Source organism: Sapajus apella, unplaced genomic scaffold, assembly GCF_009761245.1.
Source record: "Sapajus apella isolate SASKATOON/1434 unplaced genomic scaffold, GSC_monkey_1.0 scaffold199, whole genome shotgun sequence".
NCBI lineage: Eukaryota > Metazoa > Chordata > Mammalia > Primates > Cebidae > Sapajus > Sapajus apella.
This window is the reverse complement of record NW_022437139.1, coordinates 529,439-542,674: the sequence shown is the minus strand read 5'-3', so window position 1 is coordinate 542,674 and position 13,236 is coordinate 529,439. Positions and strand designations below refer to the sequence as shown.

The window sequence follows — 13,236 nt, the reverse complement described above, 5'->3', positions numbered from 1 at the left end:
AAAATAAAAAATAAAGAAAAAAAATAGCTGGGCGTGGTGGCACATGCCTGTAATCCTTGTTACTCAGGAGGCTGAGGCAGGAGACTCACTTGAACCCAGGAGGCTGAGGTTGCTGTGAGCCGAGATCATGCCATTGCACTCCAGCCTGGTTAACAAGAATGAAATTCTATCTCAAAAATAAAAGTAAATAAATACATACATACTATTAAAGTATTATATTCTCTAAAGTAATCTATAGATTCAACAAACTTTCTGTCAAAATTCCAGTGGCATTTTTTTACAGGAATGAAAATGACAATTCTAAAATTTACAAGAAACTACAATAAACTTCAAATAGCCAAAGCAATCTTGAGGAAAAAGAACAATGCAGAGGGACATTGTACTTTATAATTTCAAACTATATTTTAAAAATATAGTAATAGAAACAGGATGGAACATGGAAAAAATTAACATAACCAATAGAACAGAGACTCACACATTTTAGGCATGATGCAGAAAGAGAACTAAAAAATAGTTTAACATAAAGATTCTCAAAATCATGCAGATATCTGTGTGTCCCCCAAAACAATGAAAAAGCAGTCAGACTGTGCAGCCATGAAGAGGACTTTCGCTCTCACTGTAAACTTGAAGGAAGATCAATGAAGGGAAAGTAGCCTCCTTCTAGAATGTAAAAGCATAAGAGAGAAGATGGTCCTATGTGAGAACAGCAACAAAACACCTCAGGCTTCCCAAAAACTACTTGCTTTGGAACACAGCTTCCCAAATCACATTGTAGGGACTGTTTTTTTTCTTTCATTTTTTTTTAATCTTCCAACCTTTCAACTATGTCAACTGTTTTATTCACTCTCACCTACCTGGGGGTTTGGCTACCACACTGTGTCTCTTCATATTCCAGGGATCTTTTCCTTGCTGCAGACAGGTGATTAGATCTGCCTTAGAGACAGCAATACCTGCTTTATTAAAAATAAATAACATGAATCTTGCTCATTCTCTAATTATAAACCAAGTACCATGCTTAATAAAAAAGGATGTATTAGAATATTCTAGAAAATTGATCTCTCGCTGGGCGTGGTGCAGTTTGGGAGGCCGATCACAAGGTCAAGAGATCAAGACCATCCTGGCCAACATGGTAAAATCCCGTCTCTACTAAAAAACATAAAAATTAGCTGGGTGTGGTGGCGCGTGCCTATAGTCCCAGCTACTTGGGAGGCTGAGGCAGGAGAATTGCTTGAACCCAGGAAGCAGAGGTTGCAGTAAGCCAAGATTGTACCACTGCACTCCAGCCTGGCACCTGACGACAGAACAAGACTCTATCTCAAAAAAAAAAAAAGAAAATTGATCTCAAAATACAATTTAATGACAGAAATTTCTTAACATTTAGAAAATATTTGAAATTTGTAGGTCCTTAATTTCACTACCCAGTACTCATGAATCAGGAGTTAGAGGTAGCAAGTAGATTTTAACATATGGGCAACAATATTTTATACCACTAAATTCCTGGAATTACCACTATTTACAATGAAAGATAGAGACCAGCTGAGGAATGTTAAAAAGTTCAGGCTAAGATAAAACATCTTGAAGAAGCTTTATTCTACATGGACAATTCCTTAAGATTTTTTGAAAACAAGGATTAGAAACTCATTTTTTCTTTTTTTAAACAATGACCGACTTTATTTTATTTTATTGTATTTATTTATTTTTAAAGATGGGGTTTCGCCATATTGGTCAGGCTGGTCTCGAACTCCTGACCTCAGATGATCCACCCACCTCAGCCTCCCAAAGTGCTGGGATTACAGGCATGAGCCACCGCGCCTGGCGACAGAAACTCATTTATGCAAAGCATAAATTACCAACAAATATTCTACAAAAATGGCGAAATAAAACCTTTAGGGTATATAAGGAATTGTGTATTATTCTCACCCAAGAAGATGAGGTTCCTGTAGTTATCTAACATCACTTTTCTGTAAAATCCTGCTGGGCAGTCTCCAGGCATTGCCACTCTTCCAGAGAGAAAGCTCTGGCCACATCCGTAAATGTCAATGGCCCCTAAAACACACACACACACACACACACAGACACACACACACACACACACACACACACACACACACACTCTCATATATTTACAGGTATCCACAGGCAGAATTTATCATTTGAATTAAGGTTAAATAAGAGAGTTAAAAAAAAAAAATTGGTTCTAACTTATAGAAATTACTGAAATTATTCAATAATTTTCAACACAAAAATATTATCTCCCAGCACTTTGGGAGGCCAAGGCAGGTGGATCCCAACCTGGGAGTTTGAGACCAGCCGGACCAACGTGGAGAAACCCCGCCTCTACTAAAAATAGAAAATTAGCCATGTGTGGTGGTGCATGCCTACAATCCCAGCTACTTGGGAGACTGAGGCAGGAGAATCACTTGAAGCCGGGTGTTGGAAGTTGCAATGAGCTGAGATTCTGCCATTGCACTCCAGCCTGGGCAAAAAGAGTAAAACTCCATGTCAAAAAAAAAAAAAAAATTCTCTAATGTCTTCTTTAACTCTGAGAAAAGAAAATGGTGTAAGATCTACAATTCAAGTGTATAAGTGATACTTTTATGAATAATAAAGTATGAAACGAAAGGCATAGGCCGGGTGCTGTGGCTCACGCTTGTAATCCCAGCACTTTGGGAGGCTGAGGTGGGCAGATCACAAGGTCAAGAGATTGAGACCATCCTGGTGGCCAACATGGTGAAACCCCATGTCTAAAAAAAAAAAAAAAGAAACTAAAGGCATAAACAAAAACATGTATATTTTTTAGTGCTATGTTTGCATCACAAAGAATGAGTTGAGTATATTTGTCAGACAGAAAAGACATGTTCAGTTAGAAGGTACCTCTCAAGTTTTTGTTTTTTTTTTAATTTTATTTTTATTTTTCAGGGCAAAGTGACTAAATCAGAAACGTTCAGTCTAACTAGCAATGGGATACATGGTTGAATTAAGCATGATATGATTTGTATGGTGAATAAGTGTATGCAAAAAACAACCTGGACCACTTTTTTTTTTTTTTTTTTTTTTTTGAGAGAGGGTCTTTCTCTTTTATTTTTTTTCCTAAAAATATGTAGACTAGGCTGGGCGCGGTGGCTCACGCCTGTAATCCCAGCACTTTGGGAGGCCGAGGCGGGTGGATCACGAGGTCAAGAAATCGATACCGGCCGGGCGCGGTGGCTCAAGCCTGTAATCCCAGCACTGTGGGAGGCCGAGGCGGGTGGATCACGAGGTCAGGAGATCGAGACCATCCTGGTCAACATGGTGAAACCCCGTCTCTACTAAAAATACAAAAAATTAGCTGGGCATGGTGGCGCGTGCCTGTAATCCCAGCGACTCAGGAGGCTGGGGCAGGAGAATTGCCTGAACCCAGGAGGCGGAGGTTGCGGTGAGCCGAGATCGCGCCATTGCACTCCAGCCTGGGTAACAAGAGCGAAACTCCGTCTCAAAAAAAAAAAAAAAAAAAAGAAGTGGGATAAAAGCCACCAAAACCAAGATGGTGATGAGAGTGACCTGTGGTCATCCTCACAGCTACACTCCCACCGGTGCCATGATAATTTACAAATGCCATGGCAACGCCAGGCAGTTACACCATAAAGGTCTAAAAAGGAGAGACATAAATAATCCACCTTTTATTTAGCATATAATTAAGAAATAATATAATTAAGAAATAATCGGGCGTGGTGGCTCACGCTTGTAATCCAAGCACTTTGGAGGCCAAGGCGGGTGGATCACCTGAGGTCGGGAGTTCAAGATCAGCCTGACCAACATGGTGAAACCCCGTCTTTAAAATAAAAAAATACAAAATTAGCCGGGCATGGTGGCACATGCCTGTAATCCCAGCTACTCAGGAGGCTGAGGCAGATGAATCTCTTGAACCCAGGAGGCAGAGGTTGTGGTGAGCCGAGGTCACACCACTGCACTCCAGCCTGAACAAAAGTGAACTGCATCTCAAAAAAAAAAAAAGAAAAAAAATAGGTAGATTCTAAAGCAGGCCAGGTTTTGTTCTGTTCTGCTTTGCTTTTATTTTTTTATTTTTATTTTCTTAATAGAAAAAATTTCAAAGCAAGGAGGTCTCCTCTAATGTAACTCTTAAAAGAAAAAATACCAGAAGTCCTTGTTTCCACTTTACAAAATTCATAGTTATGCTATTTTACAGTGGGATTTGAGACTATGTAAGTATATTTTTGATGGTGACAGCATAATATCAATGCATAAAGTTTTGGTCTATCTTCAAACTTGAGAAGATGACCAAACAACAGAAATTGTTGGCTGGGCATGGTGGGTCACACCTGTAATACCAGCACTTTGGGCGGCAGGGCACAGCAATTGAACATATCCTAGAATCCTTCATCTCTGTATAACTTTATTTGCTCTGGTCACTGACAACTGGGACTCTCTAGTAGAGTAATTTTTGCCGTTATCAGTATGAAATGTCATCTATTTGACATTTTTTGTGGCAAATTTCTCATTGGCAAAAGAATGGACCTTGTGGCCTGGGCGCAGTGGCTCATACCTGTCACCCCAGCACTTTGGGAGGCCGAGGCAGGTGGATCGCCTGAGGTTGGAAGTTCAAGACTAGCCTGACCAACATGGAGAAACTCCATCTCTACTAAAAATACAAAATTAGCCAGGCGTAGTGGCACATCCTGTAATCCCAGCTACTCAGGAGGCTGAGGCAGGAGAATTGCTTGAACCCGGAAGGCAGAGGTTGCGGTGAGCCAAGATTGCACCATTGCACTCCAACCTGGGCAACAAGAGTGAAACTCGGTCTCAAAAAAAAAATTGTTTAATTATAGCCTAAAGCCACCCCCTTTTCTGTTCAATCTTGGTCAATGGGATTTTTTTTGTTTTTGTACCTAGTAAACTGAAACCTAACTAGATATATAAATAGACTGTAACTTATTGTACCAACCACTGTGTTTTTGCCAATAAAATAATATCAAATATTCAAACCATGTTCAAGTAAAGTAAATCCCAAGCCATAGTTAATCTTGCTGTTTCTGTACCTTACTTCCATTTTCTGTATGTGTTTTTGCTTTTTGTGTCAATAAATCTGTTTTCATCATGTGGCTGTGCTGGAGTCTCTCTTACCCTGCTCTGGACTCACAGGCTGCCCAATTTGCAAATTATTTTATGCTCAGATAAACTCTATTAAATACAATTTCTCTAAAGGTTTTTTTTTTTTTTTTTTTTTTTTTTTTAGGCCGGGTGTGGTAGCTGAGCACTCTGGGAGGCTGAGGTGAGTAGATCATGAGGTCAGGAGTTTGAGACCAGCCTGGCCAATGTGGCGAAATCCAGTCTCTACCAAAAATACGAAAAAATTAGCTGGGCATAGTGGCACATGCCTGTAATTCCAGCTACTCTGGAGGCTGAGGCAGAATTACTGAACCTGGGAGGCGGAGGTTGCAGTGAGCCTATATCAGGCCACAGCACTCCAGTCTGGGTGACAGAGCAAGCTCTGTATTGAAAAAAAGAAAAAAACCACACTTTTTCTTTTAAATATTTTTTTTTTTTGATGAAAAATAAATAATATGTTGTTGGGCCTCGATTTCCTAAACTCATCCCTCAGCTATTTTGTTTTTCTTTTTTTTTTTTTAAAGACAGGGTTTCACCATGTTGGGCGGGCTGGTCTTGAACTCCCAACCTCAGCCACCCGCCTTGGCCTCCAAAGTGTTTGGATTACAGGCGTGAGCCAGCATGCCCAGCTTTTTTTTTTTTTTTTTTTACATTTTATTTTTCCTCAGCTATTTTCTTAAATTATTCTATGTCCTTTTAAAATGCTTCTCTAATTTCTTTTTTTTTTCTTTTTTTGGAGACGAGCCTAACTCTATCACCCAGTCTTGATTGCAACAAATTATAGATTACTGCAGCCTTGACCTTCCATGTTCAAGCAGTCCTCCTGCCTCTGCCACCTAAGTAGCTCGGACTACAGGCATGCACCACCATGGCTGGCTATTTATTTTAATTTAATTTAATTTATTTATTTATTTTTATAGAGATGGGGCTTCATTATGTTGGCCAGGATGATCTTGATCTCTTGACCTTGTCATCTGCCCACCTCGGCCTCCCAAAGTGCTGGGATTACAGGTGTGAGCCACCATGCCCAGCCTTTATTTTTATTTTTCAAGTAAACAGCATCTTATTATGTTGTCCAGTCTGCACTGGAACTCCTGATCTTACCTAATTCTCCCATCTCAGCCTACCAAAGTGCTATAAATACAGAAGTAAGCCAGCTTGTGCTTCTGCAATTTCTTGAGATGATTATTTTCAATGATAAACAGTACTATAGGAACACAAATCTGAAGGGAATCTGGCTTCTTCTGTAGAAATGTCACTCTCCAGGATTTCAAGGTCAGGGCAGGCCAGCTACTTTAGTAGTGTTATGTGTGGAGGTGCCTGGGCTTTGGAGTCAGACAGAGTTAATCCTGAGTCTCAGCCCAGCCAGTTAGTATCTGTGGGTTTTTGCACAAGTTTCCTGGTGTAGAAGAGTTCTAAGGTAGAATGATACTGATTGCAAAATGGTGACAATTTTTTTTTTTTTTTTTTTGAGATGGAGTTTTGTTCTTGTTACCCAGGCTGGAGTGCAATGGCGCGATCTTGGCTCACCACAACCTCTGCCTCCTGGGTTCAGGCAATTCTCCTGCCTCAGCCTCCCCAGCAGCTGGGATTACAGGCACGTACCACCATGCCCAGCTAATGTTTTGTATTTTTAGTAGAGACGGGATTTCACCATGTTGACCAGGATGGTCTCGATCTCTTGACCTTGTGATCCACCCGCCTCGGCCTCCCAAAGTGCTGGGATTACAGGCTTGAGCCACCTCGCCCGGCAATGGTGACAATTTTTGATCCCTCCTGTATCCATGCCACTGCCAGATGCTTACAGCTGTTTCGATCAAAATCCAGAATCTTTTCCAAACCCTAGATCTGACTGGCCTTATTTGTTCAGGACAGTAGAAAACTATGAACATGACAGTGAGCTAATTTGGGGCCCAGGCTCAAATGATCTTGAATGCTTGTTTTTCTTTCAGAATGCTGCCATCTCCATGAATAAAACCCATGTTATCCAGCTGGAAAATTAGATACCATGGGGAGGAGAAGCAAGGTGGCCTGTTGACAGCCCCAGAAGCGGAAGATTATCCCCAGAAGCGGAAGATTACCCCCAGAAGCACAGCTGGCTAGTCAACAAGCAGCTGATAATACATGTCTCAAGGAGCCCAGCTGAGACAAGAGGAATTGCCCCACTCAGCTCAGCTTGAATGGCTGACCATCTTAATTATGAACTAACAAGTTTGTATTATTTCTTATACTTCAATAGCTGACTAATACATACACCCAGTGCAGAAAAAATGCCAAGATTCAATGACAAGTTGATTACTAGTTACCTTCTAACAGTGGGCACCCTGTAGGTACTGATTTTTTCCCCTGAATTAAAGTTGGATGTCTTGTAAGAGAATGTTGAGTAATGCAGAAATACAGGTAGCCATGTATGCATGTGATTGGTGTTTATACTCACACAGTCCCCCACACCACAGGTGACAGCAAATAATCACAGCCTGACCATTAGGGCCAAGGCCAAATAGCAAAATAAGTTTGCCTTTAATCTATTTTCTACATATCTAAACATTGGAGGTCAAAAGTGTGGACAGCACTGAAGACACAGAGTTTTATTCTCCTGTGGCACCATCATCCTTTGTTCTCTGATCTATGGAAGAAAGGTGAGTAGCAGGTGGCCAGCAGTGGTCTCCCTGTGGTTATTTTATTCTTGCTGCCCTCCGCTCTTTCTATGGTCACTATGTGTTCCACCCTCAGAACTGAAGAGAGATGTTAGTAGGGAGAGGCTATTCCTTGATCTCTGGCAGAAAAGGTTTCCTGGGGCCCTTCACCCCCCTGACATCAGAGCTGTACTTCAATGTGGCAGCCATTGGCCATGTGTGGCTCCTGGGTGCCTGGAATGGGCCTGGTCTGAACTGCCATGTGCTAGAAAAGTAAAATACAGAGTTAGTTTCAAAGATTTAGTTCCAAATATTTATATACTTTATTAATAATTACACATTTTGCACACATTAAAATAATATGAACATATTAGGTTAACTAAATTGTTACAATCAATTCAAACTGCTCTTTGTTCCTTTTTAAACTTTGGATATTAGAAAGTTTAAAATTCACATGTGGCTCACATTTTATTTCAGAGGATTGCCTCTCTAAAATCTCAGCCTTCCTGCTCAAAAACCAGAAGCTGGGAAGGTCATAAAATCTGAAATTTTAAAATAATTGTTATATTCTTTTCATTTGTAAATAGCCATATAAAGTATTATTTATACATGCATATAACTTTACACACAAATTTAAAGGCTAGTAACCTCTGTGGTGGGCCGGGCTCAGCTTTGGAAGGAAGCCCTGCCTGAAAAGGCTGCAGCCTAGGCTGTCACTTTTTCTTCACTCATCCCAGCATCTGATTGAATCTTCTGTCACTCAGGGCCTGAGAGGGTGGGGTTTTAAACGTTAGCCAATCAGCGACGTTGAGCTGGGACCCGACCAATCAGGCACGCAGCTGGAGCAGGCAGGAAGGCTTCCGGGATGTGGCGGGGCCTTTATCTCTCGCTGCTGGAGCTCTGGGTCTGGGGTTCACTCATCTGTGCCCTTTTCGCCTAGAGGTCTATCCTCTGTGGCCCTGTGACCTGCAGGTATTGGGAGCTGGGACCCCCCCCCCCCCGGAAGCCTAGAAATGGTGAGAGTGCCGGGTCGAAACTCCAGAGAGAGGGAAAGGGGCTGGTTGGAACCGGTGGGAAGTGGCTTTTGGGGGACTCGGGCCTCCCTGCAGTCAGCTCCACAATCTGCTCCCGGAGTTCTTGCCCAGCTCGGCCTCAGTCCCCTTCAGCCATAAGATGGCGGCTGCTCTGACCGCCAGCCCCGGACGTCCTGTCTCTTCCCTGTGCGGTGACTGCCCTTGCTTGGAGCCCTCCCTGGGCGGCTCTGCAGCCGCAGCGTCGCGTCTCTCCCAGATTGTGCAGGGACCACGAGAGGGTCGTCAGGGGAGAATCCTGACTCCGGGTGCGGGTTCCGAGTGTGAAGAGCTTTGGTCCGTGGGGTTCCGAGCTCCTCTTTTCTTCTGTTAAAAATGTATGGAAGTCACCCTAAAAATAATCAGAGTGATTCAAAAATTGTCAAGCACCCAGCTGTGGTTTGTAATTTGTGGTTCATGGGCGGGGATGGAAGGAAAGGCTGTTATAAACTGCATGATGAAGAAAACCAAATTCAGTAGTTAGATACAGTTACGTAGTTTCTTCATTTGTGTAATGAAGGGGAAATTTTCATGGGTAATTGGCAGTTCGTAGTTGGTTAAGGCTGAATTTTGTTTCTCTTAATGTAGTAATTTACTAAAAAATGCACTTCAGTTAGTTTTTTTGAACGTAGGAATACAGGGACTTGAACACCTCAGCGGACTCGCCTGCCGTTTGATTGTTTTAACACTCCACAGGGAACTGATTTTCTACTGCCTTTTCACCTGTGTCCCAGGCAGTGTGTTGCCTTACCCCCATTTCCCGTTTCTCCAGTCTCATTCTGGCTTCAGGTAATAGCCTAAATTTCCAGTTTCTCTGGCATTCCCAAATGCCAGCTTTTCCCTCCCTAATTCACTTTATCACTCACTTGTCTTTTAGTTTTCTTTTATATACTGCATTTTAATTATTTTTTGAGAAAGCATGAAATGATGGTTTCAAAAAATTTTGCTGCCAGATCGCAGTAGCTCGTGCCTGTAATCCCAGCACTTTGGGAGGCCGGGGCGGGCGGATCACCAGGTCAGAAGATCAAGACCATCCTTGCTAACTCGGTGAAATCCCATCTCTACTAAAAATACAAAAAATTTGTCAGGTGTGGTGGCTTGCGCTTGTAGTCCCCGCTACTCCGGAGGCTGAGGCAGGAGAATCTCTTGAACCTGGGAGGCAGAGGTTGTAGTGAGCCGAGATCACAGCACTGCACCCCAGCCTGGGCAACAGAGAGACTCCGTCTTGGAGGGGGGGAGGGGGCGGAGTTTCTGTTTGTAAATATTTCCCATGAGAAGAAAACAAGGAATAATCCCCTGACACTGTATTGTAAAAACTCTCTGTGCCTCTTCTCGTTGTGTCTTCTCTACGCACAGAGATCTTGTCACCAGGTTTTCCTTTGGAATTTTTTTTTCTTTTTTGAGACAAAGCCTCACTCTGTCACCAAGCTGGAGTGCAGTGGCATGATCTAGGCTCACTGCAACCTCCAAATCCCTGGTTCAAGCGATTCTCCTGTCTCAGCCTAGCAATTAGCAGGGATTACAGGCATGCGCCACCATGCCCAGCTAATTTTTGTATTTTTAGTAGAGATGGGGTTTCACTATGTTGGCCAAAATGGTCTGGTTCCCCTGACCACGTGATCTGCGCACCTCAGCCTTCCAAAGTGCTGAGGTTACATGTGTGAGCCGCCGTGCCCCGCCCCTTTGGAAACTTTATGGGGTGATATATCTGTAGCCACCCTTTAGTTTTTTTCTCATCCTTGGTTTCAGTACTGTCTGGGGATAAACCACGATATCTGCTATGGTTATGTCAGCTAAAATGCCTAGAGAATATTAGCTTGTGGTTGATTTTCTTCCATAGGAAGGCCTGAGGTATGAAGTGTATCCTCTCAAGGGAGCAAATGGATGCCCTGGGTCTGACAAGAATCTTTTAATGTTCTCTTTTTTAAAAAAGATAACCCCTTGAGACATTAAGAGTGTCTACACCCAACCCAGCTTCCACTTTTTGAAGACGTGTTGCTGATCAGCCAATCAGATGCTGGTAATGAGGGGAAAACACAAATAATTTCTGCCCCTTGGATTTTCTAAGGGTGCAGAAAGATAATGAAATAAAAATAGGGAAAAAAAAATGGTGGGAAAAATCAAAAATCTGTAGCAGAAAATATAGTGTCCCAAAAGACAAAAAAACTGACTCTAGTGAGATGGCGTAAGAGCTTGCAAAGTAAAATACGCCTGGAGCAGTCACTGAGAAATAGTACAGTGTCTCCTGAATGTGTGGTTCCTGAGCACGTAAGTGATCAGGAGTGGGTAAACGAATCTCTCAAGTTATTGGATGGCCTGACTTGAAACATGAGTCAGACACATCTGTTTTTTAATCGGCACTGTCACTCTGTGTTTGTCACCTTGAAAATATGGGTTACTTATTTTAACCTGTTTTTTAGCTGTAAATTGCATTATATTAGTAGACCTTGAAAAGTAGAAAAACATTTACAAAGGGCATAAAAGAGGTGGGTTTTTAAAAAAATGTCTAATTATGTGCTCCATTCGTTAAAAATTATTTACTTTTTTTTTTTTTTCCAACCAGAGTAAGTTTAAAATTTTTCTCAGGTGTTTTTTGTTTGTTTTGTTTTGTTTTGGCTCAGTGGATTTAAACAGAATTCCAAGGCTTAGCTTTTAGAATGCTAGCTACCAAGGAAAAAAAGTAGGGAAAATCTCTAGTCCATTTTGACTGTAGAAAATGAATACATTTCCATGAGAAAATGTGGTAATTGGTGAGTTATATAAATTCATGAAAACATCAGTTCCTCTTTTTGCAAGGTAAATTTGTAATAGTGAGTATCTCTGTTCAAATCCTGTTATCTTGCTGGCGCAGTGGCTCACACATGTAATCCCAGCACTTGGGGAGGCCAAGGCAGGAGGATCACCTGAGGTTGGGAGATAGAAATCAGCCTGACCAACATGGAGAAACCCCTTCTCAAACAAAAAACACCTGAGAAAAATTTTAAACTCACTCTGGTTTAAAAAAAAAAAAAAAAGTAAATAATTTTTAAAAATACAAAATTAACCGGGTGTGGTGGTGGATGCCTGTTTTTTTTTTTTTTCCCCCACTCAGATAAAATTAGAGTGTTGTTGTTTTTTGATGGAGTCTTGCTATGTTGCCCAGGTTGGAGTGCAGTGGCACAATCCAGGCTCACCACAACCTCCACTTCCTGGGTTCAAGCAATTCTCCTGGACTATGGGAGTGTACCACCATGCCCTGCTAATTTTTCAATTTTTAGTAGAGACATGGTTCCACTATGTTGGCCAGGCTGGTCTCGAACTCCACTATGTTGGCCAGGCTGGTCTCGAACTCCTGACCTTTTGATCTGCCCGCCTCAGCCTCCCAAAGTGCTGAGTTTACAGGCATGAGTCACCGTACCCAGCCTGGTGACACATGCCTGTAATCCAGCTACTCAGGAGACTGAGGCAGGATAATCATTTGAACCTGGGAGGCAGAGGTTGCAGTGAGTCGAGATCACGCCATTGCACTCCAGCCTGGGCTTTGGAGAGAGACTCTGTCCCCCCAAAAAATAAATAAAAATGTGAAGTAATTTCTGATACCCCTGAAAGTAAAACACATCAGATAATGCAATGGGAAACAGAACAGAACTTTAGATTTTGAGAAGGGTCTGCCCACTTTCAATTCCTGGGCTTTCATGAGGAAAAACTGGTGCTTCCCAAAGCAGGGTCTATGGTGCCTCTTTGTTTTTTTTCAAGGAGTCCCCAGGCAGTTAGAACTTGAATATCTGCTTTTAATTAAGCTGACTTTTAACCATAGTACTATTTTAAAAAGTTCTTTTAAATTTCTTATTACTAGGCTTTAGTCAGGTCAAACAGCCAATATCTCTGGCTTTTTAACTTTACCGAAAGTAACTTCACGGGTATTCTGAAAAAGAAAAATTCAAGATAGTTTCTAGAGGGAAAGAGAATCAACAAATGGTAAAGGTCACCCTCACCCAAACATCAAACAAGAAAGTACTCATTCCCTAAGCTGGGAATTGAACTCTGAACCTGGGCCACCATTGTGATGGTGAAAACCAAAAGAAAGTACATGTGGTCACAAGGTCAAGCTTCCAAGGACGTGACTGACCACTCTGCTGGGCCATCTTGAACAGTAGCCTCAAGGGGTCCTAGGCCTGCATTTTATCCTAAGGTACCCCTCTTAATGACAGAACAATACAGAAAGACAAATTTGTAGCACAAAGTACAACAGATTTGTTACGGTTTAAGACTAGCCTCACAAATGCATTTTCATATTAATTAGAACTTTACATAAGAGATAAACAGTGTTTTTTTTTTTTTTTTTTTTTTTTTTTGTTATAGACATTTTCCTTTTTTTTCCCACGCTTGTGTGCCATAGCGCGCTTTCGGCTCTCCCCCACCCCCCTCCCCTTGGCCTGGGCTAT

General features: G+C 41.9%; 1 protein-coding gene and 1 pseudogene across 1 annotated transcript in view; both read right to left on the bottom strand.

Annotated features, from left to right (window-relative positions):
• LOC116543898 overlaps positions 1–9,569 on the bottom strand; it is a 14,131-nt pseudogene extending 4,562 nt beyond the window's left edge.
• Positions 1–13,236, bottom strand: part of LOC116543866 (zinc finger protein 429-like) — a 785,602-nt gene that overhangs the window by 407,497 nt on the left and 364,869 nt on the right. The gene's annotated exons all lie outside the window — the stretch shown is intronic.